The sequence below is a fragment of the Nycticebus coucang genome, chromosome X (assembly GCF_027406575.1).
Source record: "Nycticebus coucang isolate mNycCou1 chromosome X, mNycCou1.pri, whole genome shotgun sequence".
NCBI lineage: Eukaryota > Metazoa > Chordata > Mammalia > Primates > Lorisidae > Nycticebus > Nycticebus coucang.
The window spans coordinates 24,728,146-24,756,020 of record NC_069804.1 but is presented as its reverse complement, the minus strand read 5'-3'; the positions used below and the strand labels follow the sequence as shown (position 1 = coordinate 24,756,020).

At 36.4% G+C, this 27,875-nt stretch overlaps 1 pseudogene; it reads left to right on the top strand.

The window, feature by feature from the left end:
• Positions 1-1,545: 1,545 nt before the first annotated feature.
• Positions 1,546-8,599, top strand: LOC128576723 (kelch domain-containing protein 2-like; annotated as a pseudogene).
• The last annotated feature ends 19,276 nt before the right edge of the window (positions 8,600-27,875 follow it).

Sequence of the window (27,875 nt, the reverse complement as noted above, 5' to 3'; positions counted from 1 at the left end):
CTACAGTCAAGAAGTCTCAGCAAGTAAATCCCCAATGAGCTTTTTAGTACTGAAGCTGAACAGTTAAGTACAAGCAAAAAGTCAAAAATCCACCCTCACCACCCTCCACAGATGTTTTTAAAGCTAAATTTTAAAAAAGTTAGATTATATAAGGGGAAGAAAACTTTAAGAAAAACTATGATTATTGTTCTCATAAGAAAATGAGATGCTGCTTCCATGAAAGAAAAGTGCTATGAAACAAAGGAATATTCAGAGAAGTAAAGGAGCTCTTTTAAAGAACAAATAATATATATATTTTAAAATATATTTTATTTTTACAATATTGTCAATTATGTGTCCTGGAATCACATATATATACACACATATATATATGTGTGTGTGTGTGTGTGTATACACACACACATATATATACATATATATATATAAACTTTTTCAAGAGGTCTAACATCCTAATAAAAGGAGTTCCAGAAAGGGAAGAGAAAATGGAGGGGAAGAAATCATCATTATTGAAAAATATTAGCCACAACTGAAGGAAATGAGTTCCACATAGAAAGGACCCATCAACAGGTAAAAATATACCCTCTCCAAGTCACATCATCCTCAAATCTCAGAACACTTGAAACAGATAAGATCCTCAAAACTTTCAGAGAGAAAAAAAATGGGTCTCACAAAATATCAAAATGACATCATACTTCTCAGTAGCATCATTGAAAATTACAAGACAAAGTGGTGATGCATTGTCTTTAAAATTCGGAAGAAAAATTATCTCTGACAAATATTTCCATAGCCAGCTAAGCTATAAGGATAAAGATAATTTCTAAAAATTCACCTTGTATAAACTCCTGTCTCCATAAAAGTTGTTGACAGCTGCTGTAACATAAAGAGGTAGTAAACCAAGAGGAAGGAAGACATAGGCTCCAAGAGAAAAGAAGAGAAAGGAACTTCCAGGAGAATGGTGGAGTGAGACTCTGAGATGACTACTTGGGGCAGCCCAGACAGCAACTAAGCAAGGCAAAAACTGGTTGGAAGGCTACATAGAAGTGGTTTCTTCAAAAAGATGAAACTGATTGAGTACTTCATGCGCACAAACATATCAAGAAAAGTTTGAGGTTCAATTAGGGTTAAGAACACAGAGTATTAAGAAAATGTAGCTCCAAAGAAAATGCAAAAGATTTTTTAAAAAGGAGAGCAAACAGAGTAATCAGCTATGAATAACATTTTCTTGGTTTGTGACCTTGGCCAAACATTAGAATAACCTAAAAAGGTTTTAAAATTCCGGACACCTGAGCTGCATCTGGATTTCATTAAATGTGAACTAGGCATTAGTATTGTTTAAGCTCTCCAGGTGATTTAAATGGGCAGCCAATATGAAAATCACTGACTTGTTCATAATAACATGAATACTGAACATTGATATCAGTAAAACTACAATAAATAAGAAAAGTGCACCTGAGCAGACAGTGAGGGGATGGAAAATAGGGATAGATAGAAAGTAGTTGAAAACAAAGCTAATTGTCATCTTAGGTGATGAGAAGTCAGTTCATAATGCCTGAAACCGAGCCATTAAGAAGTAGCTGTATCAGCATGTCCTATGGAGAGCTGGAGGTAAATACCAGATGAATCATGTGAAACACTGGAGAGTCATTGTCCATGGTGCATGGAAAATAGGAGATGGGAGCTTAATGTTCCTTAAAATATGTCTTGTGCGGCTGCCTGACTCTTTAAACTATGTGTATGTATGACTTCGTGTTTATACATACTTCGTATGTATAAAAATGAAAAATAAACTTTAAAATAGAAATAAAACAATGTCAAAAATAATCACACAAATGCAAATCCAGTTGTTTAAAAATGCAAATTAATTACCTACTCAAATTTTATTTATTTTTTCCTTTTTCTTTTCCTACCCAAATTTTAGCTACACACACATACACAGACACACACTCTGAAATAACACATAACAGATGATAAAGATAGTAAAGAAAAATTGTAGAAAAGAAGACATATCACTTTCTACTTAAGACATTTGAAATCCAGATGATATCAATAATTTTCCAAGCTTAGTTACCAAAATTAAGAAGAGACCAAAAAAAAAAAAAAAAAAAACTGAGTAGACTGATAACAGTGAAAGAAATTACAAAGACCCACCAAGATGAAAGTCCTAAGGCAGAAGCAGTTTTACAGAGGAAATATTTCCGTATTGTACAGAAATGTCTCCAGATCATAGGAAAGTAACAAATCTTCTCAAATTATGCTATGAGCTTGCTTTAACTCTACTGCCAAAACAGACTTCCTAAAATAAATAAAACCATATGGAATTATGTTATAAATGCAGATGGAAAACACCAAGTAAATATTAGCAAAATTATTCTAGCTGTGACTAAATTAATAATATATTATGATCTGGTAATTAAAATGGAAATAATTTTTACCCTTTTTACCCATCAAATTAGCAGAATAGTAATAGGATTTGTGATATTCTGTGTTGACAGTGGTATGAGGAAATGGTACTCCCTTACCCTGTTGTTGAGAACATAAACTCCGAAGTTTTTAAAGACAGATTGACAATTTCTGTCTAAACTCCACTAAACTGAAGATGTCCTTCATTCCAGAAACTTCATCTCTATTTATTTATTCTAAAAAAGTATGTGCATATTTTGACACACATATGTTCAAGGATGCTCATTTGGACGTTAATCATAAGAGTAGAAAATGAGAAACAATATAAATGTCTCTCAATAAAGGAATGGCTAACTATTATGCTCCATCTGTATGTTGAAATACTATGCAGCAGTTTTTAAAATGAGGTGAATTTCAGTGGCAATATAAGCCAAAGTCATATTGTTAAGTGAAAAAATATGTTGCCCAAGTGGTACAGTTTAAAAACATATTTATACTTTTGTGTATATGTGTATATAAAATTACATTGAAAAATTAAATGGATGACTCAGCGCCTGTATCTCAGTGGTTTGGAGGTGCCGGCCACATACATTGAGCCTGGCAGGTCTGAACCCAGCCTGGGCCTGCTAAACAACAATGACAACTGCAACAAGAAAACAGCTGGGTGTTGTGGCAGGTGCCTATAGTCCCAGCTACTTGGGAGACTGAGGCAAGAGAATCGCTTAAGCCCAAGAGTTTGTGGTTGCTGTGAGTTGTGATGCACTCTACTGAGGGCAACATAGTAAGACTCTGTCTCGAAAAAGAAAAGAAAAATTAAATTGATGCATACTAAGATTCTAATAATGGTTAAATACAACCTCATGAGGATCGTGAGTTTCAAGAGAGAGGGGTAAGTGAAAGGTAACTCATTTTTTACACTTCTGTGTTGAAATTTTTATAAGGTGAATGTTTTTGTATTATGATGTAGTTAAAATTAACCCATTAAAAAGTAAAGATCATGGCGTTGTGGCGGGTGCCTATAATCCCAGCTACTTGGGAGGCTGAGGCAAGAGAATCGCCTAAGCCTAGGAGTTGGAGGTTGCTGTGAGCTGTGTGACACCACGGCACTCTACCAAGGGTGATAAAGTGAGACTCTGTCTCTACAAAAAAAAAAAAAAAGTAAAGATCATGTATATATATGGACATAGCCTGAAAAAAAAAGAAGAAAAATTTTAAAAATAAATTGTATGATGAAAATATGTCAAATGGTCTATAAAACCAGTGTATGGTGCCCCATGATCGCATTAATATACACAGCTATGATTTAATAATAAAAAAGCCAAAAAAATTGTATATTTGTTTTTATTTTATTTAAGGTATGATTTTTTTTTTTTTTTTGCAGTTTTTGGCCAGGTTGGATTTGAACCCGCCACCTCAGGTATATGGGGCCAGTGCCCTAGTCCTCTGAGGCTCAGGTGCTGCCCTAAGGTGGTATGATCTTAAGCATTTAATAATATATTCTCAAGTTGTATATGGAGCCATATTTGTACTGCTGATCCAGTCCAATGAGACACTTCTATACCAAACACTGTGAGAATTATCTCAGAACCAAAAGTTTTAAGGGGGTGACAAATGAAAAAATCGTCTTCCATTCCAAAAAGTGTCAGTTTCACAAACTGGAGAAAGAATAAATATGTCCTTGGAATATTTAAATTTTTAATTTAACTATACCCCTCATCCACAAAATTTAACAATCCAGTGAGACACTGGCCTGATCTAAGAATATTTCTGGGTCTAAGCAAGCCTTCCTAGAGTGGGTAAGAGGACTTGTTTTAAACTAAACAGGTAGCTTACTGCATGATGAAAGAATATGCGATTGTTTCCAAACAGATTCCTGTTTTCCTGGCTATCGATCAAATCCTCTGATGTTCATATTAAAAATGTTAGAAATCAAATAATCGACTGTGGTGTAAAACGCTTTGCCTTGGAAGTAGGCTGAAAGAGTTAATCAGTTGATGAACTCAAATCCTGACTTTACCATCCTCAAAAACCCAACCTTTTGTATAGTAACTTAAGTTATCTACTGTAAGACATAATAGTTTCTGTTCAGGGGTCCTAAAAAGGAAGTAGTTAAATATGAATCTTTGGGGCACAACTTAGTGATAGAGACATCTCTTTTTCTACCTTGTTTCCAACTTGGTGATAACATTCACCTTTGTTTTCTCACTCCCATTAAAATCCAGAGTTTCTGGCCATGATTTATTCTACTGAAATTCAGAGAACAGAAGGAGTTTCCACATAAAACACTGCCAATATACCTCTATATCCCTAACTTAAGAATCCCTGTTGCTCACCATAAATATCCATAAACACGCATACTACTTGGTCACTCCCTGATAACAAATTAGACAGCAAAAGCACTTAGAGCTGTACACTAATGCTTTGCACTTTGCAGACTCCAGGGGACCATTTAAAGTACTACATGGTGGGAGGACTGTGGTAATGAATTGAGAGGCTGCTTCCCTGCAGCCTTCCTCCTCTGTCACTGAAATCAACTTAACCTCTCCTCAAGTTCATCCAGCCCCAGGCTTTGAGATTAATCCTGACCTTACTCTTTGGAAATTTAAAGTGCTCTATAATGCATTGCCATGGCTTGGTCTCACATTGTGCCTAGGTACAGGATATGAGCTCCTATTTTCCTGAGATCACGTTTCTACCAGTGTCCTTAATGTAGAAACTAGATTCCTAAACAGCAAAACAGACTGGTTTTGATCTCAGCTCTATCACTTGCTAATTCTATTACTTTGGAAAAGATTTTGGTTTCTCCAAATTTCAATTTTATTATCTCTAAAATACAGAATAATAATACCTACCACAGACAAAACATAACACAGTATATTGCACACAGTAGATGCTAAATAACTCAGGAGGTAGGAGGGTAGGAGGGTGAGAGGGGGTGAGGGATGAGAAATTGCCTACTGGGTACTATGTCAGTGACGGTTACACAAGAAGCCCAAGACTTCATCAGTACACAACACATTCGTGTAATAAAACTGCATTTGGATACCTAAATCTATAAAATAGTTTTAAAATTTAAATGTTAATTGCCATCACTCATATTTTCTCACTGATTTTTATTTTATAATTTCATCAGTGTACTGAAATGTCAAAAGTTGTGTTGCTTTCTCTTCCAAATCTACCTGTCATCCCAAGCCCCTGCTCATAGAGCTAAAAATCAGCAACATCTCTTGCCTACTCCAATCTCTGACTTTGCCCGATATTGACCTCCATGGAACCCTTGCTCCCAGTGAGACACATGATTGATATTTTCTTCTCTCCCAATGCACTCTCAGGACACCATGCACCATCTTGGCTCAACAGGTCCAAATCATATGAACCTGCATTTGCACTCCAGTGGCTACCCAAACACATTGAGTGATGCTACTGAAAAATGTCTCTAAAGTCCTGCTGAGATAACTCACCAGGTCTACCCATGGAATGCCTTCTGATACTCATATGTCACAGTGTTCATATCTCAAACAAGGAAAAGAAAAACTAAAATAGGTAGAACACGAAGGACTTTTAGAAAATGAAACTACTCTGGATGACAAAATAATGGTCAATACATGTCATTATACATTTGTCCAAACCTATGGAATGTATAACACCAAGAGTGAACCCTGATGTAAACTATGGACTTGGAGTGATAATGTTATGTCAGTGTACGTTCGTCAGTTGTAACAAACTTGTCACTCTGGTGGGGAATGTCAATAGAGGGTAGGCTATGAATAAGTGAAAGCAGAAGGTACATGGGAAATCTCTGTACCTTCCATTCAACTTTGTGTGAACCTAAAACTGCTCCCAAAATATAGTCCATTAAAAAAGAAGTGGATTGACTTTCCCCTAAGTCTCTTCTTTCACCTTGACCCAGGAAGAGAGAGATTTGGAAGAGAAGGGATTCTAGCTATCAGGATAGTAGAAGAGAACTGCTAAATTACTGTTTGGTTCCTCTTATGTACCAGCATTGTGCTAAGAACTCTTTATTTATTACTACAAATCCTCACAACACTGTAAGGTAGTATTTCTCCCATTTAATAGAGGTGAAAATTGAGAATCTATAAGGTTAAGCAATGTTCCCAAGTTCACACACCAGCAAGAAACAGCCCAAATGTGAATTTATTTGTCTGACTTCCAACTCTGTAATGTTTCTTCAAAAATGGTGGCTTCCCTTCTCACTGTGCCAATTTCCCCTACCTACATCATTACATATAAATTAATGGACCGCTTCAAAATGTTTGTCAAATCTTGAAATTCTAAGAGTCATTTATTTCAACCCCTAAATCTGTACCTACATTTATTTTGTCTGAGAGACAGTAATAGCTGGAATTTATTAAGTACTTACTATATGTTTGTCACTATTCTATTTATGTGTATAAACTCATTTAATCCTATAAGCCCAGGAATAACAACATCCTTCTTTCATAGTTGAAGAAATCAAGCACAGAGAGGTTACATAAATTGCCCAAGATCACATTGGCAGGGCTGTGATCAAAATCCAGGCAGTCTAGTTCTAGAGCCTAAGCTCTTATCATCATGTTTTACTGCCTCTCAGCAATCAGAATAATTGTGTCAAATTCTCCACTTAGCTTTGCACGTATAAATAACTTAAGAATCTAATCAATTCCTTTGATAACTGAAGATACCAAAACCCATTTATTGAAAAATAAGGAGTAGGAGGACTTTCCCCCTTAAATGTGCCCTCCCGCCCCCATGGGGTCATGGCTCCGGGCACCTCCAAGGCAGAGCATCCATTCTGTCCCATTCCCCAGGAAAGCAGACTTCTACCTACCTACCTACCACCACCACTAGCTTAGGAATTTGAAGGGTATTCTAGTGCAGTCCTATTACAGAGTAATCAAGTTAGTGATTTTTATCTGTCTAGAGAAGGACTATGTATCTACAAAATGGAGACTGGAAGATGGATGAAAATTAACATTGAAGGTTATATTCCTCCTATGTCGGGAAGCTGTGCAGTGTGTGGAGACAGCATGCTGTACTTGTTTGGAGGACATCACTCAAGAGGCAAGACAAATAAGTTCTACATGTTGGATTCAAGGTCTACAGACAGAGTGTAACAATGGGAATGAATTGATTGCCAAGGAATTCAATTCCTCCATCATCAAAGAACAAACTTGGCATCTGGGTATATAAAAACAAGTTAATATTTTTTAGAGGGTATGGATATTTACCTAAAAATAAGGTTTGGGGAACTTCTGAATTTGCGGAAACAAATTTGGAATTCAAGTCATCCAAAAGGATGGAATGATCATGCACACGTTTTAGACACTGAAACATTTAAGTAGAACTAGCCTGTAACTACCAGTAAAGCATCTTCACCTCACGCTGCCCATGTCTGTGCAATTGCTGGAAACAAAGGCTTTGTGTTTGGAGGCAGATATTGAGATGCCTGAATGAACCATTTTCACTACCTTAATCTGGAGACATGAGAGTAGAATGAATTCTATTATTTGCACAATTCCACAAGGCCCAGTTGGCCAGTCTTGGCACTCACTAACACCAGTTTCTTCAGATCACCTTTTTCTGTTTGGAAGATTTACCACTGATAAACAGCCATTCAGTGATTCCTGGACTTACTGCATCAGTAAAAATGAATGGATACAGTTTAATTATTCCTATTCTGAAAAACCAAGGTTATGGCATACAGCTTGTGCCAGTCATGAAGGAGAAATAATTATTTTTGGTAGGGGTGCCAACAACCTGCTTGCCCATCACAGAACTGCACGTGGTAATAAAATACTTACATTTTCAATTCAACCAAAACCTCTTGTATGGCTCAGCTTAGCAGCAGTCATCGTCTTTAAAGAAATGTTAGCCATTGTGGCTAACATTTCTTTAAAGACGATGACTGCTGCTAAGCTTAGCCAAGGGTACATGTGAAACTTAGTAAATGTAGAATATAAATGTCGTAATACAATAACTAAGAAAATGCCAGGAAGGCTATGTTAACCAGTGTGATGAAAATGTGTCAAATGGTCTATAAAACCAGTGTATGGTGCCCCATGATCGCATTAATGTATACCACTATGATTTAATTAAAAAAAAAAAAGAAAGAAATTTTAGCCAGCTCATGAAACTGTCTTCCAAAATACTTCACAGTGTTAATCAGAGATTTGGTAGTAATAGCACTTCTGAATCTTAAGGCTTCATAGATAATGCCTCTGATGACCTTGTATGGACAGAAGACCCATAAAGGTCAGAGTGGCATCATTTGTATAATTACATGCATTATTGTAATTTGCAGCTTTTTGGTTTTAATGTGCATGTGAATGGCATAGAGAACCTGTTTTTGTGTCTGAAGTTTACAATAAATGTATTTAACACCAGTAACTGTCTTCTATTAAAAGTAAAAAGAAAAAGGAGTAGCATATTGCTTCCAGAACAGACTCTGGTTACTTATCACACTGGCTTTTTTTTTTTTCTCCATAAAGAGAGAAGAGACCTGTATGTTACTACAAAAGTCACACTTATCTGTAAAAGGCACACTTAAAGATAATGTGGGCTCTTTTCTCAAGAAAATAATCTATCCTTCACAACAACAATTAGTATTATTTTTCTTCCATTTGGATGAAACTCTTTAGATTCTAGCAAAATTGTAATATACCAAAATCAGTTTATCATCTAAAGTTTGCAATGAAGTTGTTTCCCCCTGCCATGCGTTTTTTTTAATTATATACCATATACTCAAAAATCTCATACATAATAACCTTCTGTTGTGAACAACAATAATAAATAAAGCGTTTAATTTTGAAAAATCAAGCTTGTTTTGTTGTTTTATTGTATGAGTCAGTGTCTGGCACATGTAAAGTAAAATGAAGAAAATGAGCTTATAAATCACAGTAATCTCCTTGATAATCACTACTCATTTAGCGAAGGGACAATGTGCTCACTACATGAGGCATTCTTATAAAAGACACCAAGCTGCAATTAACGATCTATAGATCTCATTTGCTCTGAATTAGTAAGTGCTCTGATTCTAATAAATTCTCAATACCTAAGGACCTTATTCTGATTATTTTTATCTCATGTTCCTTGCCCACAGAGAAAGGAAAAGGAAATGATTTCCTTCCCCAAATGCCAACTGAGTACATTCTTTTCTCCTTATTTTTCACATATCAACCCAGGAACATACTGCAACCAAATCAATGTCAACACATTTCATTTTTTTACACAAGTTGTAATATTCTTGCAAATCTCTTAATCAGAACATAAAACTATCACAATTACACCATGAGAAATGATGTTTAAAATGTCCTCAGTAATGAAAAAACATCTTAAAGTACCTTTTAAATTATAAGGGAAAAATTTAATTGACTTGGCTTTATTTTGAAATATTTGTATTATGCTCTGAAATCTATATTCTGATTCTTCAAATAAAATGATTACATGTATGCTACATAACTCTACATAAACCAGAATGTGACTACCCAAAAGTTTCTATTGCATGGGCAGAACAGATAATGCAATATTTGTTGTTTTATCATTTCTTTTCCCACAACCAAAGAACTATCATTTCACTATCCCTGTCAGGTATTAGGATTAATAAATGCAAAGTGGTAAAATCAATGAAGGACTCAAGATTGAGACACAGAAAAATTAATCTAAAGCAGATCTTAGAATCCAAACACTAAGTTGAATTAAAAAAAAAATTTAATTCACTGTTAATTTGGTTTTGTCTCAATCAAGGGCCCTGAGATAAACCACTCAGATTATAATAATGCAAGTATAGTTTAAGAGTTAAGTGGGCGGCGCCTGTGGCTCAAGGAGTAGGGCGCCGGTCCCATATGCCAGAGGTGGTGGGTTCAAACCCAGCCCTGGCCAAAAAAAAAAAGAGTTAAGTTAAGGGTTTAATATTTACAAAAATATGGACAGACTTACTTCTTTTAAGTAAGTCTCACTGGACATTATGGCTAGGATAAGGTATAAGTCATTCTGATTGTGTCAATGATTAGAACTAATGTCTCTGAATCAAGAGTAGAAAAAGAACTTTGTCAGAACAAAAGGACTCTCTAATCTCAGGTAAGCCCTCAGAATAGAGATGTCAAAAAAAGAACAGAGATGTCACTTTGGGAGGTGACCCAAAGATCCAGCTCCTGTAATCTATAGGTATGTAGATGATGATATCCTGTCCCCAGTGATAAAGGTCTCTAATCAAGCCCATTAAGGCACAGACATGTGGAAGCTGGGGACAGCAGAAGATAACATATAGGAAGATAATTTATTCTCAGCCTGATAAAAGTACGTGAAAATCAAGAAGAGAGAAGGTACTCAAGTGAGTACTTGAGCCACATTGACAGGCAAGAAAACCCATGTAAACCAACATATATGTCACATCAGGGGAACAGATTAAAAGATCACACCTCAAACATCAGGTAGATTGCTATGAGAAATTCTTCCTCCAGGACCTATGTCATCAGAATGCATTTTTTTGTAGAACCCTGAAAGTCAGTGGATCTTAAATGTATTTCTGCTACTATAACCTATCAGTTGCATTAGAAATGTATCTGCCAAGCAGATCAAGAGCACAGATTTTTCCTGTTTTTGGTGAGAAGTGATCTCACACCACAGTAAAAGTGATTAAAATCTATAACTTTGACTTAAAATTACAGAAGCTAAATATGTAACCAAAACTCATGTACCCTCATAATATACTGAGATAAAATTGTAACAAGCCTTTTGGCCATTTCAATTTCAGAAAGCTACTTTTTGCTTCTGAAGTAAAACATCCATGAAAATCATTTAACCTAGTCTTGATAATGAGGTGCCTTCATTCTGAGTATCAACATGTGTAATGAGCTGCAAAACAAAAGGTAGTTTTCTTTCTCTTTTGAAATTTGTCTTCCTCTTCTAATACGGAAAACGAATGGTCACCTCTTGCTGCCGCCATGTTTTCCTGTCTATATTAGCCTTCCATTCATCTTCTAGTTTAAGCTTTTAACTCACTCTCTTCAAGGAAAAACACATCAAAACATTTATTAAAACCTGCATATTGGGCAGCACCTGTGGCTCAAGGAGTAGGGCGCTGGTCCCATATGCCAGAGGTGGCGGGTTCAAACCCAGCCCCGGCCAAAAAAAAAAAAAAAAAAAAAAAAAAAACCTGCATATTTAAATACATATTTGAATACATATCGAATGTTTGTTTTGATGCTATTTCATCTGTTTCCTCATTTAAGGATTTTTAAATTTCTCACCACTAGCACCATATTCTACAAAGATTTTTAAGTACATACAGGAATCCATATAGCACAGTAAGATAACAGGAAAATCGAGGGAAAAAACAAAGTAATGAAAACAGGCAAAACATAACTTAGATTTGATGGATAAACCCCAATAAGAAGTACAAGATGCTGATATTCCACCCATAAGAGACTATAAGGCCTGACAATTAAGTTTGCGAACTCATCCTAGAAAAGTTGCTACATACCTCATTGCTGAATATCACTACAGTCACCTTCGAGGTACTCCCCTTGGAAAGCTGTGTACCAATGTCACTGCCTAGTCCACCCTTCAAAGTAATTTTGGAAATCTTTTTCTGGAATGACCATCAGAGCTGTTATTGTATGAGGTCTGACAATTAAATTCCTAGAAAAAAGTGCTTCATATCTCATTGCCGAATATCACGATGGTCATCAAAAGGCCAAGGGGAGTACTTCAAAGGTGACTGTAGTGATATTTAGCAATGAGGTATGCAGCATTTTTTTTCTAGAATGAATTTGCAAACTTATTGTCTATCCCATATGCTACAGTTTATAGCACAGAAAAGCCAATTTTTATCTGAGCTCACTGGCAGCCAAAGAAAAAGAGGAATTATGGTTTTCTATCTGATTCATACTTCCTAGAATATTTCCCTATTGCTTTCTAATTAGGTGTCACTAAAGCTATTAGACATATGACCTATTCCATATTAAAATCTGGGACAAAAGGGACTGAAGATATTATAACCCAATGAGAACTAGAGAGATAAAATGGACTTCCAGTTCAACAAAAAAATAGAAGAACCAGTTCTAGAATGCTGATACTTCCCTCTACAGTAGAGGAAGAGATCAAGAATCTAAGAATTCTCTGTCCAGGATTCATTAAAATGAAACAACTATGCATTTACTATCCCAATTTACTGGCTATTTCAGGGTAATAAGCTTCAGAGTACAAAAGGTGTTATAGATACAGATTCAGCTGTCATGATTCAGAGTATACCCCAGATTCATGCACTCACAATTAAGAAAAAGTATGAAGCGAGTAAGTAAGGATCATACCTATACTTACTGGAGCCCTCTTAGAGCCAAAAGTGGTACAAGTTCCCAAGTCAGGCAAACATAATGTATCCTTACACCCTAGTTCCTACTCTGTTTATTACCCCCTTTCTATCTCTCCCTCTTTTGCTGCCTCTCTTTTATCTTCCTCAACTTTTCCTTCCTTTCCAATGAATTTATCCCTATTGATTATAAGCAAATATCAGAGAGCTGTGAGACAAAAATTTCTAGTTAACTCACAGAGGGCTAGGAATCATTAGTGGTCCTACCAGCTAAGTAAACAGACTTTAGAGAATATGAAGATCATTCAGTAGAGATAGATATCAGAAGGATCATTTCTTAGTAATGAAGCTAAACCTCCATCTACATCTGTCATTAGAAATCTTTACAACAAGCTTTCAAAGGGTCAAATTGATCTATAAATAAATTAACTGCCTATAGAACAAGGATCAGTAATCCTTTAAGGAATACAACTAAATCCAACTATAACGTAAATATTATAGTTGGATATAATATAAACATACTTTCAAGAATCCACTAAAAACTATCAGACATGTGAAGAAGTAGGACATTTTGACAGATAACTAGGAATAATAAGTTAATATAAAGAAACAAACGAAAGAGATGATAGAAAGACTAAAAAATATAAATAAGGGAGGCACCTGTGGCTCAAAGGAGTAAGGTGCCGGCCCCATATGCCAGAGGTGGTGGGTTCAAATCCAGCCCCGGCCAAAAAAAAAAAAAATATATATATATATATGTATATGTATATATATATGCCAAATGAAATTTATAAAAGTGAAAAACAAAATATGTGAAATAAAAAACTCACTAAATTGGATTAACAGTAAACTAGGTACTGCAGAAGAGATTAGTAAACTTGAAGACATAGCAATAAAAACTATCCAACCTGAAGCACAAGCAAAATGAAGCCTGAAAGAAAATGAACAGAAACTCAGTGACCTGCCAGATAATATTATGTGCCCTAACAAGATAACATTAATTAGATTTCCAGAAATAAAGGGACTGGGGAGGAGACAGAAAAATTTTCAAAGAAATAATAACTAAAAATTTCCAAAATTATGCAAACTATACATTCATAGAACCAAGAATATCAATAAATTTTAAGAAGGATAAGCAAAAAGAAAACCACACAGACATATCATAATCAAATTGTTGAAAAGAAACAATAAAGAGAAGATATTAAATGCAGCCAGAGGATCGTAGGGAAAAAGATTATTACATACATAGGAACAAAGATAAGAATAGCACTGATTTCTTGTTAGAAACCATTCAAGCCTAAAGACAATAGAATTACGTCTTCAAAACACTGAAAGAAAAAAAAAAGCTGCCAATCTCGAACTGTACATCCACTGAAAATATCTTTCTTTCAAAAATGAAGATGAGGGAGAGTTCTGATTTCAGCTCCAGCATGTAAAGCACGTAGAGATTGTCAATCCTGTATTTACAACAAGAAAAATCTAGGCAAACTTAAAATCAAGACTACTCTTGGACTTGTCAGAAAACTTAGGTCAAAAGAGTCAGGTACACCCAGAGAGACACAGCCAAGATCTCCTGTGTGAAGATGCTAGAGCCATGAATCTGCTATGTGAATATGCTAGAGTCATAAATTAGTAGAATCACTTAATGTTAATATTGACCAATTGATGGAGACTGAGTGTGGACTGATATAAGGGAAAAAAAATTCTGGAGGCCAAGTTGTAGGGAGAACCCACACTCTCAAGGACTTGACCTCCACAAATTCTACCGGGTTCTCAAAGTAGAGATCTAAGATAGATTCACTCCTGGTTCTGGCAGGGAAGAGGGACGAATAATCACTGTGAAACATTCCCAGAGCCTTTTCAGTAATAAAAGGCTATTCTCCAGAGGAAAAGACCTTGCTAGAGCTTTACCACACCTGGAGAAAGGGCATGTCTCCAACTTCAGTGCCATATTATTGTAACACCCAAAGGAAATATTTATAAAAAGCTCTACCACTAGGGAAAAAGAAACTTGTGAAATTCACAGACAAGTGAAACAGGCCTGCTAAATGACTTAGACTTAATCATACTATTATAGAACCCAAATGCTCGTCAGCAGGTGAATGGATAAATAAACAATGGAATGCTACTATGCAATGGAATGTCTATACAATGGAATGCTACTCAGGAATGAAGAGAATTAAACTACTGATACATGCAATGACATGAATAAATCTCAAAAACTTCACACTAAGCAAAAGAATCCACACACAAAAGAGTAGTATAGGGTTGCATGTATGTGAAACTCTTTTAGAAAAGAAAATCTGACCCATAGTGACAAAAAGCAGATAAGTGGTTTCCTGGGAGTGGGATAGACATATAATTTGAGTAGGAAAGAGAACAGGGAACCCATCTTTGGATCACAGAAATGTTCTATAGCTCATCTGTGGTGGTGGATATATTATAGTACACAATTGTCAAAGCTCATCAAAAATGAACACTTAAAATAAGTTCATTTGGGTGCCAAATCTTTTTTAAACTTTTAAAGTTGGCTTACAGAGTCAGAATTTTCATCTTGTTCTTTCCTTGGCAAAACTGGAAAAAAAATGCCTTTCACTAGTGATCACCTCTGTTTACTTGACTAATCTCTAGACTTGAAGCCAGTAACCCTGTCATCCCATATCCCTCTTTTCCTGAAGAAAAATAATAGGAATGACATTAATCTTTCTCATTCCTTGCATCTGTTAATACTTAATTTGACTGTTCTCTTTCCATTACCATTATAAATTAGAATTTGTTGAACATCCATTGGGTGGTTTGCAAAGTCCTCTTTATTCTTTCTCATGTCATTTGAGTATATTTAGTGTTCTCCATGATATTATTAAAAATTATTTAATTATGTAAATGAATAATTACAATTTCTTTACTTTTTAAAACTGAATTACACGTAAAAATCCCAAAGGCAGCTAATATATTGTTCTTTGTCATACCTAAAAAATGTATGATTTTATCTCCAAGTTAAACCTCACAGCTCTACTGAAATTACTTGGCCCACAGACAGAACATGCTAACCAACCTCTTCTTTCCTATCTCTGATTTAAAAAAATAAAATCTTGTTTACAAAGCCTTGCTCTCCCCTTTTGAAACCTAAATCTTTTCCTAATCTACTCCCTGATTAATTATCAGTTATATAAAATGTCCTTTAGCTAAAAAAAACACAATTTTCTCTACTTGTCACTACATCTTTTGAAATAAATAATTGCAACAAGTTATTGGCTTTCTCATTGAATGGTCATTTACAAGACTATATGCCCCTTATGTTGAGCCAAAAGCATTTGAAGAGTTATCTAGTACTACATTTGCACATGATCCTTCTTAATGAAAATGATGATAAACAAAATCACACACACAGTCATCCAACATCCTAAAAATAACCACATATTATGTGTTCTTGAAAGGATTTCAGATAACTACTTGCTAAACTGCAACATTGTATAAATTATATTAATTTACACAATGCTTATAGCCAGGCTTACTACAGAACTGTGTACAGTATCTTTACAGAACACAATATACATCTAGAGCCTATGAAAAGAAATTAAAGTAACCCTTTATTCAATCTGCCAAGGGACTATAGAACCTTGTAATTATCTAGCTTTCGATAGAAGAGATACATTGCAATTGGGTACACTTGAGGGCACAGGTTTATGCCTCAAATGACAGATGGCAGAGAAAAAGCTCCAAAGTGCAAGCTTTCTACAAGACCTTTTTAATTTATTTTCACCAAACACATCAAATTTTAATGCTGGCTCTCTGACCCAGTATGTTAGTTTTTTTATGAACTTATGATTAACTAGTACCATGGTAGCAGGCACTAACTTTTCTTCCATTTAAAACTAAAATTTACTCATAAAAGTTATAACCTCTAAACACTGGGTGAAAGAGACCAGATGAGGAATGAAAGTATTTTAAAAGGACGAACGAGAACAGAAAATTTAGTCTTGCACTGTAATTACCAGAGCATCTGGAATTTCATGAGCCAAATCTAGTCGATTCCAGCCCTGGGAAATTCAACCTGAAAAGCAAGGCTCAAAAATCAGCCATATCAACTACTGCCAACTAGCTTGGTTCCCCCCAATTAAGATGATGTTCCCACCTCTTTTCCAGACCATGTGGTAAATCACAGCCTTGGATGGAATAGTTACAGTGCTTACGAGTTACTTTTACATCTCTTCTATTCAAAGACCTTGAAGATATAAAACTATAATTCAGGTGCCTAAATTATGTGGGTAGAATCAGGACTTATGGACGTATGTCAAGGATGTGAGCTGGGCTTTTGACCTGTCCTAAGAAAAGGGTGGGTCGGAAGAGATTAAGTTATCAAACACGTGGCCAAGTCCTCTAGCCATGAAGCTTTGAACACTCTCCCTATTCATAATGCATCTTCTAGTTACTGAAAGAAGAATTTGGCAATAAGATTTGTTATACTCTGATTAATTTATGATGATTAAAAAGTTTTTCCTATGGATACTGGTTAAATGGCAACTCAAAGGATGCAACTTGGCATTGTCAAAAGAGAACAAGAATTCCACCCTCGCTTTCGTTGTTGTTATCTTTCCAGTAATTTATAGCAACAATGTCATATTCATTTCAGAACCAAACTCAGTTCCACTCATTAGCATCAATACCACTACAAGTCATTTCTCAACACATTATCTTTAAAAACTAAGCCCTTGCACATTAGTAAATGTTTTAAGTTATTTACATTTCCTCTCAATAATAAAACAACACCTAACGAATCTAAAACAGGAGCTCTGTACCCTAGAATGCCTAAGAACGCTTTACAAACTTTGGTTTTTTGTTTTTTTTTTTAATTTAACTAACACCTATGCTCTGTCAGGAAGATAGGTGTGTTGAATGTTCCAGGTAAGTGGATTACCCCCACATTATCTTAAACTGTCCTGTTTTCTATAATCTCTACCATTTTAGAATTCAAGCATTTTTCCTTGTTTAATCTAGAGTGTTATCATTTTGAGATGAATTTCAATGTATGTATGTGTGTGCGCGCTGTTAAGTTTTAGCAGCAGTGTGGAGGGTAGCGAGACCTCAGCTATGTGTCTTTGTATCCCGAACTGAACCTACAGAGCATCAGAAAGTGCTGATTACTTGCTAATTATCTCCCACCTAAGCCTAGAATTTGGCACTACCAGCAGTAGGCATATTCACATCCATATCCCACATAAGAAAGGTCAGCATCCAGAAAACAAAGCAGACATTTGCTCAACAATTAAGCACTTACCATTTACCAGACAGAGGGATACAAAGATAAATAACATATAATTTTTATTCTCAAAGTATAAAAATGTATGATTTTATCTCCAAGTTAAACCTCACGGCTCTACTGAAATTACTTGGCCCACAGACAGAACATGCTAACCAACCCCTTCTTTCCTATCTCTGATTCAAAAAAATAAAATCTTGTTTACAAAGCCTTGCTCTCCCCTTTTGAAACCTAAATCTTTTCCTAATCTACTCCCTGATTAATTATCGGTTATATAAAATGTCCTTTAGCTAAAAAAAACACAATTTTCTCTACTTGTCACTACATCTTTTGAAATAAATAATTGCAACAAGTTATTGGCTTTCTCATTGAATGGTCATTTACAAGACTATATGCCCCTTATGTTGAGCCAAAAGCATTTGAAGAGTTATCTAGTACTACATTTGCACATGATCCTTCTTCATTTATATTTCTCACCATATAAAAGAAGTAGTATAGATCAGCAATTATAGATTTGTAAGTGTTACATAAATAATGTTTTGGTGATGTCATCATCATCATCAACACTATCACTTATTGGTTCCGTACTGTGTACCAGGTACTATTCTAAGGACTTTGAATGTGTAGCTTTAAATTAGTTGCTCACAAAACCCTATAAGGTAGGTTAATATTTTACAGATGAGGAAACTGGGGAATGAAAAGATCAAGTAATGCACTAAAAGTCGCCAAGCTGTTAAGTGTTAAAACCTGGCTGAAACCAAGATTCCAAACGCAAAACTAGGCAACAAATAATGCTTCTCATTCTGCGAAGGAAAGTACCATTAATTCTGTTAGTGGCTTAGTGGGTAAGATCATACTTAGGAAGGCTTTCCAGAAAAGGTGGCATTTGTTATGCTTAACTCAGGAATAAAATTTAAGTTGAGTCTTTGGTCATCTTTCTAGATTCAACCAACTGTTATAAATTAACATTTTATTTTGTGAAGATTTGAGATCATGCAGATAATAAAGAGAGTTCTCTTATATCCCTTCACCCTATTCATTCTTGTGCTAACATCATACATCTCCATGATGTATTTAGTCAAAACTAACAAAGCAACATTTGTATGTTGCAATTAACTAAACTCTAGACTTCATTTATATTTCGCCAGTCTTTCCATTAATGTCCTCTTTCTGTTCCAGAATGCAATCCAGGATATCACATTGAATTTAACTGGCACATCTCCCAGTCTTCTCTGGTTTGTGACAGTCCATCAATTATTTTTCAACACTTGACACTCTTAAGGAATACTGGCTTAGTAGTATCCTGTAGAAATTCCCCAGTCTAAATCTGTCTGATGTTTCTTTCATGACTAGACGGGGGTTTGGGGTTGGGGGTAGAATATCACATATGATGAGAATATGTTCTCAGTATAAATTTTAGGATATTTTTTCCAATTCTATGAAAAATGACACTGGTATTTTAGTAGGAATTGCATTGAATTTATAGATCGCTTTAAGCAGGATGGTCATTTTAACAATATTAGTTCTTCTGATCCTTGAGTATGGGTTTTTTTTAATTTATTTTATTTTATAAAATTGTCACTCACAATTTCTTTTATAAGTGGGGCATCTATCTCTGTCCACCCATCTCCTTCACCGTCAAAGGTGTGTGGTGCATATACATTTAGAATTATTATATCTTCTTGCTGAATTGATCCCATTATCATTATATAATGACTCTTTTTATTTTTTGACTGTTTTTGGCTTAAAGTTTGCTTTGCCTGATTTGTCTAGTTTTACTCAACTTTGGTTTTCATTTGCATGGAAAATCTTTTTCCACCCCTTTCAGCCTATATGTTTCTTTACAGATAAGATGAATCTTATCCATTCAACAATTCCACATATTTTATTTTTTATTTCAGATTAATATGAGGGTACAGATGATCAGGTTACATCGTTTGCATTCGTAGAGTCCAAGTTATAGTTATACCTCTCACCCAGGAGGTGTGCCATATACCCTTACATTGTGCATTGTATTTCCTTCAATGAATTATTCAGTTACAGAATTTCTGGGGGATTTTAAATATCTATCTTTTGTGTAAATTTCTCATTCATATCTCGAATTGTTTTTCTGAGTTCTATGCATTGGTTTTTGGATTTCTCTTGCATTTCATTGATATTCTTTAAAATCAATACTCTGAATTCTTTTTTTTTTTTTTTTGTAGAGACAGAGTCTCACTTTATGGCCCTCGGTAGAGTGCCATGGCCTCACATAGCTCACAGCAACCTCCAACTCCTGGGCTTAAGCGATTCTCTTGCCTCAGCCTCCCGAGCAGCTGGGACTACAGGCGCCCACCACAACGCCCAGTTATTTTTTGGTTGCAGTTTGGCCAGGGCCGGGTTTGAACCCGCCACCCTCGGTATATGGGGCCGGTGCCCTACTGACTGAGCCACAGGCGCCGCCCAATACTCTGAATTCTTTATCTTGCATTTTGAGAGTTTCTTTTTGGTTAAGATCTATTGCTGGATAACTATTGTGCTCTTTTGGGGGTGTTGTATTTCCATGCATTTTCATGTTTCCTATGTCTATACACTGATATACCTATGTCTGGTATAACAGTTGCGGCTTCCTATTTTTGAATTTACTTTCATTGGTGAGGGGGCTTTTTCTAAATAAGTTATCTCTAGTTTTGATTGGGTAGTGCTTTTTGGCTTTGCTTCTAAGTGCATGTGGTAGTGAAGTCTCTGTATGATTTCTCTGGCTATAAACAACATTAGTGGTATTTGTGATTTCCTTGATATAGTAGGGTATAGTTATTAGTAGAGGCTGTAGTGAACTTCTTGTAGGGGCCCATCTTCATTCTTTAGTGGTAGTGTTTGTGGGGTGTGTCTATCATTGTACCCCAGGGAAAAGTATGCCAACACCTGTGTTGGTGGCTGCTGGCAGACTAATTCTTGGGCCTCTGGATGGCTTTCTTAAATGCCAGTTTTGTTAGTAGTGGACCCAGGCAGGTGAGTGATCTCTTGAACCCCTAGAGGGCCAGCATGACATGGACAATTACAGCAGTGCTGATGAGATGCTCTTCTGGGTCCCAGGCACTGTGCGCTTGCATTGACAGTGGTTGTGATGGGCTGTGTAGACTGGACTCCAGACCAATAAGTAACGCTTTCAGTTAGAAGCCAGCTGAGGTGGTAGTGGTAGGGGTTTTAGGCCCAACCTTAGTGCCCTGGGAGAGTTCTCAGGTACCCCAAGTGGTGGATTGGCTTATGTAATCCCCCAAACCTCAGACCATCCATCTCTCTAATGGGTAGATGATGAAGTTGGACAAAATTGGAACCAACAACCTTGTGCTTATGTCCCCCAATCGCAGGTGTATGCACTGGCTCTGATGGGCATGGGCATGACAGTCTTCAAACTCCTGAGAGAATGCTAGATGAGGGGGAGCAGCTGTCATGCTGAGGTCCTGCAACAGTGGGTTGGAAGGCTGGCTCCAGAGGCCACAGCCTTGGCTGGTGAATGAGGAACACACATCCCTCTCACATCCTAACCTCACAAGGGCTCACTCTCTAGCCCCAGCTATCACAACAGACCTGGCTGACCCATCAGATCCAGCAGTCCAAGTCTAGCACACAACTCAGCTCTGGGATGCAGGAGCCTCCACCCAGCTCAAGACCAAGCCCCATAGCAACTCTCATCCTATTCAAGTGCTAAGGTTGGCACCCACTTCTCAGCACCTGCAGCCACAGCTCCTTCCATGCTCACTTCTCAGTCCTGCTTATGGCCCAGTTCTGCAAGCAATAGCCCAAGTTTCCCTAACATCTAGTAATGGCTCTGATGAGTCCCAGGATAGAACATGGTTTATTAAAAAGATCAAAAATGGCATCTTGCTGTAGTGACTTAGGTTTCAGAAAAGATGTTGAACCCAGGGCAAGATCCCTCCCTGGAACTATTTCTTCACACAGTCTCCTGGAAGTTCCCTAAGGTAAATTCAGGGCTCAGGAAAGTCAGAGTGTTGACATGTAGCCTGAATTGTACAATTAATTCCACAGTGGGAAAATGAACTACAGAAAATCTCACTCACCTTCTCCCCATATTGAGGAGTCACTCCCAGGTCCCTGCTAGTCCTAACCAAGCAGGCTGCCTCTTTTCTTTCTCCTTCCTAGTTGTTAATGTTTCCGGTCACATATCTGTTGAACTCCCTCCCATTATTCTCTCTTGGATAATGTATTCGAAATGTGATCATATATACACTGTTTTGGTTCTTCTATGTGTATGAGGAGTGCATGAAATGCTTCCAGCCAGCCATCTTGAGGGGAAAAAAAACATTATTTATTATTTTAATAGCTAATAATTTTTAAAAAGACCTGTCATGGATTAGGGAGTAAAGGGGATATATAAGCAGAGCATAGAGCATAGCTTATTTTTAGGGCAGTGAAACCATTCTGTATGATACTATAATGGTAGATACATGTCATCATACATTTATCCAAACCCATAAAATGTACAAGCGTGAAGCCTAAAGTAAATTGTGGACTTTGGGTGATAATGATGTGTCAATGTAGGTTCATCAATTGTAACAAATACATCAGTCTGGTGGGGGGTGATAGTAAAGGAGGCTATGCCTGTGCACTCAAGGGGAATTTCTGTGCCTTCTGCTCGATTTTGCTATGAACCTAAAACTGCTCTAACAAATAAAGCCTATTAAAAATAAAGACCTGTAGGCAGAAATTATTTTCTGAGAGATAAAGAGATTTATTTTAAATTTCCACTTAGATGTTTAAGAAAACTGTTCTTTTTCAAATTATTTAAAACAAATTAATGCTTATAATTCTTCAGGCTCTGCCCACAGATGACACATGTATTAAGACTTTATCTACTCAAGCGAATGAGTAAATTGCATTTAAATACCAACATTATAGGTCTATTTGTTCTGAAATCTTCCTCCCAAAGATTCCTCCGCCCTTTTGCCTCCTCTTCCAAGCCAAGAAGGTCACTTGTTCTTACTGTAGTGCAGAACTATACTGTTTTAGATGTTACTGTTAGTCATCACATTAGTCATTTTCAACTTCCTTGAAGCAATATTGAAACCTTCTTTCCCAGCTCAATTACCTGCTATGACTAGAGCTGAATCACCCCTTCTCCATTCTGGGGGTCTGCTAAACTCTCAACCCAGTGACTGGATGTATATAAGAGATGGGGTCTGCCCAGAGGAGAGAAAATAGCAGATAGAAACAAGCTACACAGTATACTATTGCATCTATGCTGAGCATAATCCCTCATCAGAAAGAAATTTTCTTTCCTCTGCACAATTTTCTCAGTGGTTAAGATACTTTTTTGCAAAATTAAATAAGAGTTACCAAAAAAGCAGAGAAGTTCATGGAGCCACAGGGATGGGTATTATGGCTCATGGCAGCCTCCTCCCCTTTTATTTAAGAAAAAGAAAAATACTCATCCCTGTTTCTCCCCTTCTTCCTATGACCCCAAAACAATACAATTGTTTCGGGGGATATAATTTTGCATTTCAATTTCTTCCCAACACACAGTGGAAAAAATTGCCAAACTGGAGCCTGAAACCAGAAAGTCATGCAGAGCTTTGTGTGCGCTTTGGAAGGAAGGGGGAAGCGACGAACAGAAAGGAAGCAGAAACCCATTGTGCTGCTCTGGTCTGCAGCCAAACCACCCCACTCGCTCCTGCTTCTGTTGCCTCAGGGAGTTTGTTTTTCACGCCATTTAAGGCCAAAAGAAAAGAAAAATGTATTAGAAAATGGGGGGATCTGTTCCTCAAAATGATATTATTTAGCCCTATCCCAGCAATCATGACATACATAAATAAAGGCATGAGATTGTATTTTTAAAAGTCTTAAATGAAAGTTATTGTAAAACGTAATTTCTGTATCCTCTTAAAGATCAAACCTCAGTTCTTTGATGTTAAAATCTGGAGTTAGTTTTATTATTATTTTTTACAACAATCAAATAAGGGTCTCGTCCCCACATTGTATACTTGGAAATAAAAGAAATAATCATTGCTACTGGCACCTCAGAAATAAGTCACATGGGGTTGCATGCTTCATTAGAGCCTAACAGGACAGTGGAGTGCCATGTTGGAACACAGCAGGCTGGCAGTGGGCAGATGCACTATAAAAGGTTATCTCTCAACCTGCTGATTCCCCTTCTCTTTAGGAAAACACAGCCCGAGAAAGCTGAGAGGTGAAAGTCAACTGTCCTTCTGTATGTCCGAATATTTTCTCTTTACTAAGAAGTATGGGGGGGGGGAGTCATGGATTTATCATTAACTCTTGCCAAATAATTGTTATCAGAACATAATATAATTATAAAATTAATCAGTTATTGTCTTCTCAACAGTGACCTATTTTAAAAGATGATAGATTCATACATATATATATGAAAAACCTATATGATAATTTATAACATAATATACAATGTGATATATATGTTATATAGTCTTCTATACCTAACATAATATGTAATATTCGTGTGTGTGAGATAGATAGATATAAATGTCAAGTATCTAGCAATAGCTTGACAACTTCTAGTTTTCTCAACTTAGGAAAATGAAGGTTATGCATAGTGAGAGAAAAAGAAAACAACACTGTTAGCAATTTAGTTTATATTTCTATGACCATGGCAATAGATTAGAAGTAATAGAAACTTTGGGTTTAAGTAAACAAAAACAAGATAACAAGAAAGGATCCTCACCGATCCTTGTAATGTAAATATACTGGTTTATTGTGAAAGTTTGTGTTACTCTGACTGACATATGCTCCATTGCTAGGTGGGTGGATCCCTTTCCTACCCAAATAAGACTTTTCAATTCTATCAATAAGGACACTAGATGTCGAAACTCCAAATGCCTACTGTGCGCCTTTAACCTTTTGTACTAAAGCACCCATAATTCTCTTTTAGACTGTTAAGACAAATAATGATGTATAGCACTTTCAGTAGTTTCAGTCCATGGTAACACTTTCAGAGGTGTAGAAAGACATCAAACCTCATGGACGTGACAAAGAATCAGTCGTTCACTTTTCACTAAAAACATTCAGACACTTACCCATTTATTATGTGCCTAAAACATGTCAAATGCTGTGCTGGGTGTAAAATATCACCAGTAGGTCTAAACTCTGTTCTTGAATGTTTTGCTTGAACCTTATTATTTCTCTTATTGCATTCTACTGAGCACTTGAGGCTCTGTAGACTTAGGAAAAACTAAGTATTTTTGTTTAATTCTCATTACTGTGTCAATAAATTTTCATAATCATAAAATATTTATACAGAATGTTTCAAGTACAATAGAATCTCTGTATGCTGACCACCCAAGGGACTGTAACAAAGTTGTCAATATATGGAGGTGGTCAACATAAGGAACTAGGCCTACTGTACTGATATGTACATGTGGTGCATGTCCAGTCTGAAAATTAGGTCACCATAAGAAGGGCCAGTGCAGGGAGGTAGTCAACTATGGAGGTTCTATAGTTAGACCTCCTAAACCTATGACTTTCCTTTCTTTTAGTAATTTGAGAGGGCAAATCTCTACCAGCCTTCTCTATCTTTACTTTTCTAAAACAGCTCTATTATTCTTGACTCCTCCTCCCTTTAGGATATAAATCTGGCTTTTACGTTGTGAAATTCTATATCACTGGAAGTAGATATAAATCCAGCAACCACAGAAATCCCAGCTTTTAATCCCAGAACCAAATTGACAACCACACTAGAAATGTGAATTAGGGCATTTTCTACCCCATTTCTGCAACAAATTCAGAATATGAGATCAGGTTGCCTACTTTCTAGAAATTAGACGCAAGGGGCATGAGACAGCCAATTTCTTCTAATGTACTTCAAAGGGAGAATTTTTTTAGTCTGTGCCTCTCCCAGAAATATCTTGAAACCAAAGAAGTAGCTGTGAAAAAAATATATAAGCAAAATATGTTCACCTGTTCCAACAGAAAGCTGTTATGAATGGCTGCATTTTTACTCTTAAGCATCTCTCTCAAATATTAGATCCTAAAACTCCAAATTTCAAACCTCCTTAAAGAGGCCATAAAGAGTTATTGAAATGGTGACATTTTACTTCAAATTATTTTCTACTAAAAAATAAAAAATTATTTTCTACTGATCAACTTAGCCTCCTCTTAAAGGTACTAGAATTTTAGTCACCAGCCTCAAATGTCAGCTTCACTCCTGTAAAAGCACTTACTACTTTCCAGACTTCGCTTGCTATGTTATTAAGAATATGCTGCTATCAATTCTTTGCCAAACTTGTTTTCCTTTTTTTTCATGCTCCCCATGTCTACTCCTAGTATGTCTACACTCTGGTATTAGCAAAGCATGTGTCTATAATAACTTGGTTTTTAAAAATACAGAAAGACTAACTTTTAGGCTTGCACAAATATCAAGCATGTAAAGGTTTCTATACAGGGAAGATAGAGATTGAACTTAGAAGTGTGGTGGGACAATGTTCCCAAATAAAATACAGTTTTGATCTCTGGACCAAATTGGTTAACAATAAAATAAATGAACATGAAATAAACATACCAATGCTGTCCTCAAATACTGTGCCTTGCTTTGCTAATGTTTGAAGACCTCACAAGCTTTTAAAGGCGTATGTGTTCAAGGCAATATTTAGTTTGGCAAATTTCACTCTTCATTTTTTGGGCGTTGTAGGGTGGGGGTTGGTTCTAAACCTTTTTGGCATGCCTGAAAGAGAAGGATTTAAGTTGAGTTCATTATCTCTTTAGTGCAAAAGTCTGGGAAACGAAGAGGCTAGACCAGGGAGACTCAATCCAGCTAGCATTCCTTTTTGTTTTTCAAGCTGCCCTGACAATAATACGGCAGGGTGAAAAGATCAGGAACACTTTATACACATTGTGCTAATTACTGCAAGTACTTAAAGTTGTAATTAGCTTATTATACTGCAGAGATCCTAACATGGCATGTCTTTCAAAAGAATTTCTCTCCAGATCATTAGTGGGAAAGCTAACAACATCTGCTTCAAATAAAATCAACCAATTAGCACAGGCAACTCCACATAGTTTGCAATCAGAGAATTATATTGTGCCAAGTGCTAATTTCAATGTGAATGCTATCTCCTTCTCATATCCCACGCTTCTCTGCCAGCACAGCTGGTGTTTAACACCACTGACTTCAGCGAAGTCTCCAAAAACTTATGTTAATTTGAAATAACCTAATCAGAAGTGTGCAATACAGACTGAGGTTGATCTCAACTTAATTAAAACTGACCTTGTCACTTCACTGCCTATAAAACACCATCATCTCACCATTTATCACTCAACTACCACAAATATTCCATTTATGTGAAAATCCAGGAAGATGGGTTCCAAACCACTAGACTTATTTTCAGAAGTACCATGAGCGCTGGAGTTTAATGGAAGGAGTGGTCTGCCTGTAAGTACAGGGCAACAATAAAGTTAATTCAGTAGACTCGAAATAACTTGTCAGCCATACCCATGAAGGCTGCTTCTGCCCACTTCCGTTGGCTCAAATGGCACATTCACTCCAGAGACTGGCAGGCATTAGCAGATGTGAAGGCTTTCATTTTAAAATTAATATCTCACCCACTACCTTTCAGTGAGCTAAATCGTTCAGTCAATAACCATGACATGGCAGGTGTGATGTGTACAAGGCACTAAATTCTTCTGCCAAAGGTACTAGAAAACATCTGCTCACATGCGTGTGTATGCATGTCAATGGAGGAACTGCTGAGAAAACTGATTGCAAGTAGAATACTTAATATGCTTGTATTCACTGAAATAAAATTAAAAACAAAGATCATATTTTTGTGGTGCCATCAAATATACCTTGCTTAACTGTCATTAAGTCCACAATCCTATGTTTTTATAGGTACATGGTCAACTGTCAAATTAAGTAGCTACCATTCTAGTTTTCTGCAC